We start from the raw sequence: 7,280 nt of genomic DNA on the forward strand, positions 1-7,280 counted from the left end.
CTCAGTGCATAAAATAAACTACGTCAGCCGAATCCACCATTTCTTCCATCTGCTCAAGTGTTTTAACCTATTGAGATAGTAGCAATGTAAAAATCTAGTAGATTATTTGTCTGCTACAGTATTCTTTTTAAAGATGAGGAAGGCATCTAGCTGGGCAGCTTTTAGTGGCTAGGTGGAATGTATGTATTATAACTAGTGATTTACAGTGAGTGATACTTGTCTGGGTTTTTTTTGGTCAGCTTTTGTTTTATAAGACTTTTTGGAGTAAAAAAGATTTAAAGTTTTTAAAGCCCTTTTCTTTAAAGTGCCAGTTTAAAAGCAAAAGAAGGGTTTTTTTCCTTAACTATAAGAAGTCATTCCCCCTTCACCTTCTCTCACTGAAATGTTAACATGTATCAGAAAACCTTATTGCAACTTCATATATAGTTAAAAACTTGCCTAAGATTTGATTCTTACTTTTAAATCTACAGTTGGGAAGTCTGTCATTGTTGACAATACGTGTTTATAGCCACGCTTTCTGAAACTACAGCGTTATTTAGTTCCCTGATATGATTTTGGCAACTAATAATTTTCACTGCTACTGCCTTTTCAGCAATGGGAGAAGTTCCTGGGGTGGTCACAGCCATAGGGCTTTACTTCTCAGTTGAATGTTGTGCTGAGACAATCTTGTCTCCAGATGTTTTTAGAAAAGATGAAATTGGAGGGATTGAAGGGAAAGTAACTGGAAAACCTAAATTAATTTGGAAATATCCTTGGGGTACTATTGACTTGAGTATATCAAGTGCTTAGATACCTTGGCTTATAGTACTTCTGAGACTGCAACAACAAGGGATACGCATTGTGAAGAACTTCTGCTGTGTCTTCTCCAGCACCTTGTGTTTGCCCTCTATAACAAATGGACATGGCAGATGTGGGCTGTGCTATCACGTAGAATAATGGATATATCTGTATGCAGCAGTCTCAACTGGATTATATTTGGAGAATGTGCAGTTACCTAAATTTTGGTGCTTTGTATTCAAATGGAGCATGACCATGAATTGTCCTAAATAAATCTTGATACCAAATTATGTGTGGATTCTGTCTCATTCCATGTAAAAAGCTTAATTATTTACACTTGTTCCAACATATGTGCTTGTCTGGAGAATTTAGCATGAGTACTTAGCCTGTAATAGCAGTATCATGTCAGCTATTTATGAGTATTGTGGATTTACAGCTACACTTCAAACTGTGATAAATGGAGAAAGTTGCTGGATAGCAGTAGGAAACGGTAATTTGCTCTCTAGAATTGTTGAAAGGCAGACAAGCACGTACTGCATTTAAAGCTCTCTTACCTGTGAAGAATGATGTTGCTGGATGAAGTGAATCTATGGTGGTTGACTAGTTACGCTGAAATTTACTATATACAGTTACTTAAAACACTGGTGCACAAGGAACAGTACCAAAGCCCCCAAACAGGGAAAGGATGAAAACCAGCCCAAACACAGAATGGGGGGATATTTTTTCATCAGTAGGTTGTGCCAAAAATTCTTCAATGAATTCAGCAAACATTTTCCTAAATTCCTTTGAACAGTTATGACCCTAACTTCCACAAAATGGTAATGAGACCAGCAAGGCCTGAAGGTGGTCAGCATGTTTCTCAAGGGACAGCACAGCCCTTACCTGGGCAGAAGAAAAGCAGGAGGAGCTGATCTTCACTTTGGCACAGAACAGAGATGTTCCTGTTGCTGTGTGAACAAATGACTGCTAAGGGCAGGTTTGGAGGAGGGGAGCCAAGATGTTAAGATGTCAAGATGTCCTTAGCTATTCTTGAAATGAAAAATAAATAATGAGGCTTTGTATCAGCAAAGCGGAAGTAATATCCTTTTAAATTGTGCAGAGTTCAATCTGGGAGGTTATACCCACTCCAAAATCATATTTCTGTCCCTGTCTCTCAGATGTATAGTCAGATGCACCCGAAAAATAATGCCAAAATTCTGCACATTTATCTACTGAACATCAGATTTTCCTCAATGTGAATGACGTTTTTTTTTCTCAAAAAAGAGCTAAGATACCTATAAAACAACAGAAAACATAATGAAAGACCTAACTAAATTGTAGTAAGAACTGTTTAAAAAATAGAATCTTATTTGTTCATTTACTCAAATGTATAGCTGTTCATTCAATTTAAGAAAATCAGGAATAGTGTTACACAGTTTGCCACAGGGAAATCCCTTTGGCATTCTGCTCATAGGGTTTCACCCACATTTTAGTCCGTACCCTGCTGTGCTGTGCTTTGACATTGCAGGGTTTTGCCTCGTTTGTGTTCTATAGGCACCGTCCGGACTCAAGAGCGGCCTCGGAACATCCGCGGGAGGCCATTAACCAGGTGGAAAAATTGGTATTGTTGTAGGTTCTACCGAGATTTGAACTCGGATCGCTGGATTCAAAGTCCAGAGTGCTAACCATTACACCATAGAACCGGGCGGTGGCACCGCCTCCGCGGGGCCCGGTAACGAACCCACGGCAAGCAAATCCCCCGCAAAAAAACACAGTGCTCCCTTTCCTTCTGCATCTCGCTGGTCAGGAACTCAAAATAACCTAAATATCCCTATTTATCCCGCCTTTCCGCGATATTCCTTGTCTTCGTGATATAATGATCGCAAATATGCAACATCACGAAGCAAACAGAAACAGCAGGAGAACATCTTGCAGATACATAAATTGAATTCTCACACGTGCGCTCTCAGGCTGCCCTGTGGTGTTCGAATGCATAATGCAGAATTGTGTTTTCAAGCGGGTTGTTGACAGTGTAGAAATAAAAAGAATTACTTACGTTTCAGTATGCTATGGCACGCCTAAAATTTTCCAGACAATTTGTGTAAGATTGTACTAACCTAGCTGCAACAAACAATAAATAAGGGGAAAAAAATAATCGGGAAACTTCTATGGTTTGTTTCTCTTTCACTTTCACTACGTTTTTCTGGTAGCGCGGCACGCCAGCAGTTTACGGCATTCCAAAAGCCCGTGAAAAACACCCAAGTTTCCCTTAAACCAATTTTCCATGATCGTGGCAGCTAAAGAAATCTGCCCAAAGGCAAAACACTTAGGTTCCACCGAGATTTGAACTCGGATCGCTGGATTCAGAGTCCAGAGTGCTAACCATTACACCATGGAACCGCTGGATGGCCCTTCCCAAACCACCTTAATTGATGCAGTCTTACAGGAAAAAAGAAATGGTTTAAGAGTTTATAAATACAATCTTTGGTTTGCTTTTCTTCTATGTATTTCACACGTATTAATTCTATATAACAATCCCACTGTTCATTTATAACAACCTTAGCATTAAACACGATCACTTAACCATTTCTCAGATGATCCCATTTAAAGCTTTACTGTAGACTTTCAACACCACGTGCACTGACTTTTATACTCATTTGGCTTTCATGCATTTTGGGCTATTTGCTTTCTATACTTGAGAAGAAGTAGAGCCATTGTCACAACTATTGTTTTAGTCTGCCAGGTTGTTTCATCTCTTGGTATTAATTGACTAATGGATAAGTCATGTTTCATTTAAACAGGTGAGACACAGAAAAACTACAAACATGTGCAACAAGCTTTTTATGCATAAGTAAAGACATGGACCTGTTGGAGTGGGTCCAGAGGAGGCCACAAAGATGACCCGAGGCTGGAACAGCTCTGCTGGGATGACAGGCTGAAAGAGTTGGGGTGTTCATCTGGAGAAGAGAAGCTCTGTGGAGACCTTATTGTGGCCTTTCCGGACTTAAAAGGGGCCAGTAAGAAAGATTTTTAGCAGGACCTGTTGTGATAGGACAAGCGGTGATGGTTTTAAACTAAAAGACAGGCGATTCAGACCAGACATGAGGAAGACATTGTTGGCCCTGAGGGTGGTGAGAGCCTGGCCCAGGTTGGCCAGAGAGGTGGTGGCTGAACCATCCCTGGAGACATCCCAGGCCAGGCTGGACGGGGCTCTGAGCAACCTGAGCTGGTGAAGATGTCCCTGCTCATGGCAGGGGGGGCACTGGGGGAGCTGGGAAGGGCCCTTCAACCAAAACCATTCTGTGACTCAATGAAATCACCAAACTGCACTCGAAAATAGGTTTTAAGCATTACACAACGTCTTCTGCCCCACCTTTACTTGCACCCGCTACTACTTTGTCAATACCGTTTAAGAAAAATAACTACTCGCAACACCATCCCCGCGCCCGCGAACAGCGGCGACGGTCGCGCCGCTTGACCAATGGTAACCGGCTACACTACGCGGGCAGGCGGATGCGGACTTGATCCGACGGCAGAAAAATTAAATGTAGCTAGCAGAGGATGGTTTCGATCCATCGACCTCTGGGTTATGGGCCCAGCACGCTTCCGCTGCGCCACTCTGCTGCTCCTGGAAAACATCCTCCACGCCTGAACCCACAAGGCTCTGCGCCGCCTCCTCACCGGAGACACCGCACCGGGGACACCCCACCGGGGACACCCCACCAGGGACACCGCACCGGGGACACCCCACCAGGGACACCCCACCGGAGACACCCCACCGGGCCCCGGCCGCGCCCGCCCGCCCCACGTGGGACCGGTAGGTAGGAGCGGGTTCCCTACAATTCATGGGTCCCATCTTACAGCTCCCGCGTGCTTGAAAGATACTTGAAACAACAACAAATGATTTACATTACCAGTATATCGCCGCAGATAACTGATATTAAACTAAGTAAAAACTACCGATATATTACCACAGAAAATAGTAATATTTAACTAACCGGAAAGAACTGAATACTGCTGCACTTAAAGTCCTCCCTGAACTATTTTTGAGAAACGAAGGAGCCTTCGCGAGCACCACCCACCGCAGAGCCCGCGTCAACGCGCCGCCCGTCGCGGAGGCGACACCGCGGCAGCCAGGGCGCGCGGGCGGCCCCCAGAGTGCTTTGCGCATATTTGCATACAAACCAGAGCACCCGTTGCGCCCTTTGTGCCCCTCACCTGCCGCCCCCCGCACAGCCCCGCACGGCCGTGACCACCGCGACACTGTGCACTGTCTGCTCAAACAGGAAGCGTCCATCGCTCGGATAGAGGGGCTCACCCTATCCTGTGAGAGCCCAAGTATCAGGGCTATAAGTACCTGAGTAGAACAGTATGAAATCGTGCTCGCTTCGGCAGCACATATACTAAAATTGGAACGATACAGAGAAGATTAGCATGGCCCCTGCGCAAGGATGACACGCAAATTCGTGAAGCGTTCCATATTTTTTTCCCCTCTCGACCTCTCCCAAGCCCCGAGCCTGGCCGCGACACCCCTGCAGACACAGCCAGAATGACAGGGACTGCCCCCAGTGTCCCATTCCTCTCCACACCTGCCTGGCCAAGGTGTCCCCTGCCCTTGAAGGCACAAGGACGGGCTTTGATGTCCGAGTGCCCCTCTGAGGAGGAGCTTACCTGGCTCCTGCTCCTCCCTGCACTGCATGGGGCTTGTTGTCCTCACGCTGAGACCCAGAGGCTCAGGATTATACAGAGAAGCTGGGTCCACAAGTTTTCTTTAGCACATGCACTGACTGTAAAACTACTCATCAAATGTACTACCTTGACTTCAGTAAAGCCTTTGACACAGTCTCCCACAGCATCCTCACAGCTAAGTTGAGGAGGTGTGGTCTAGACAATAGAGTAGTGAGGTGGGTTGCAAACTGGCTTAGGGAGAGAAGCCAGAGAGTGGTAGTCAATGGTGCGGAGTCTAGTTGGAGGCCAGTATCTAGTGGAGTGCCCCAAGGGTCAGTGCTGGGGCCAATATTATTCAATATATTCATTAACGATTTGGACGAGGGAATTGAGTGTACTATCAGCAAGTTTGCTGATGACACCAAGCTAGGAGGAGTGGCTGACACGCCGGAGGGCTGTGCTGCCATCCAGCGGGACCTGGACAGGCTGGAGAGCTGGGCAGGGAATAACCTGATGAAATTTAACAAGGACAAGTGTAGAGTCCTGCATCTGGGCAGGAACAACCCCAGGTTCCAGTATAGGTTGGGAGATTACATATTAGAGAGCAGTGTAGGGGAAAGGGACCTGGGGGTCCTGGTGGACAACAGGATGACCATGAGCCAGCACTGTGCCCTTGTGGCCAGGAAGGCCAATGGCATCCTGGGGTGTATTAGAAGGGGGGTGGTTAGTAGATCAAGAGAGGTCCTCCTTCCCCTCTACTCTGCCCTGGTGAGACCACATCTGGAATATTGTGTCCAGTTCTGGGCCCCTCAGTTCAAGAAGGACAGGGAACTGCTGGAGAGGGTCCAGCGTAGGGCAACCAAGATGATTAAGGGAGTGGAGCACCTCCCTTATGAAGAAAGGCTGAGGGAGCTGGGTCTCTTTAGTTTGGAGAAGAGGAGACTAAGGGGGGACCTTATTAATGTTTATAAATATATAAAGGGTGAGTGCCATGAGGATGGAGCCAGACTCTTCTCAGTGGCAAACAATGATAGGACAAGGGGTAATGGGATCAAGCTGGAACACAAGAGGTTCCACTTAAATTTGAGAAGAAACTTCTTCTCAGTGAGGGTGACAGAGCACTGGAACAGGCTGCCCAGGGAAGTTGTGGAGTCTCCTTCTCTGGAGACATTCAAAACCCGCCTGGACATGTTCCTGTGCGACCTCACCTAGGTGTTCCTGCTCCAGCAGGGGGATTGGACTAGATGATCTTTTGAGGTCCCTTCCAATCCCAAACATACTGTGATACTGTGATACTGTGAAACCACTTTGGTTTAGAACTTCAGACATTTTCTGTTCCTTAGAGGAAGATTCTGGTTTTGTCGCTGATTCTGGCTTTTCAAATGGTAAAATAGTAATACAGTATTTTTGCAATTCATTCTGGGAATTGTTGCTTGGGAAAAGTGTATTTTTTATTGTTTGCAACACATTTATTGAGGTTTTTTATTAAATTATTATTAAAAAATATATTGTGTTACCTGCTTCCTCTCAGCTATGGTAACTTACAGATACCAGTTTTTACCACAGTATCCTTAAGTGTCTCTTTGGTAGTTGTAATTAATTACCCGTTTTAGCATTTAAAAAAAGGCGTTTAACCAGTTTCAATATAACCAGTACTTGATCTTTGCAAAGAAACCAAGAAAAGGAACACGAACCGAAGCTTTTTCTGGGTGGGACAGGGCAGAGCTCTGGAAGCGCGCAGGGGTTGTGAGGAGCTGGGGGACAGAGCGTGTTTGGGGCTGGCATCTCCCGTGTGAGGAAAGGGAGTGGAGCATCTCCCGTGTGAGGAAAGGCTGAGGGAGCTGGGGTCTGGAGCT

This window comes from Streptopelia decaocto (genome assembly GCF_964273445.1).
Source record: "Streptopelia decaocto genome assembly, chromosome: 16".
In the NCBI taxonomy this organism is placed as follows: Eukaryota; Metazoa; Chordata; class Aves; order Columbiformes; family Columbidae; genus Streptopelia; species Streptopelia decaocto.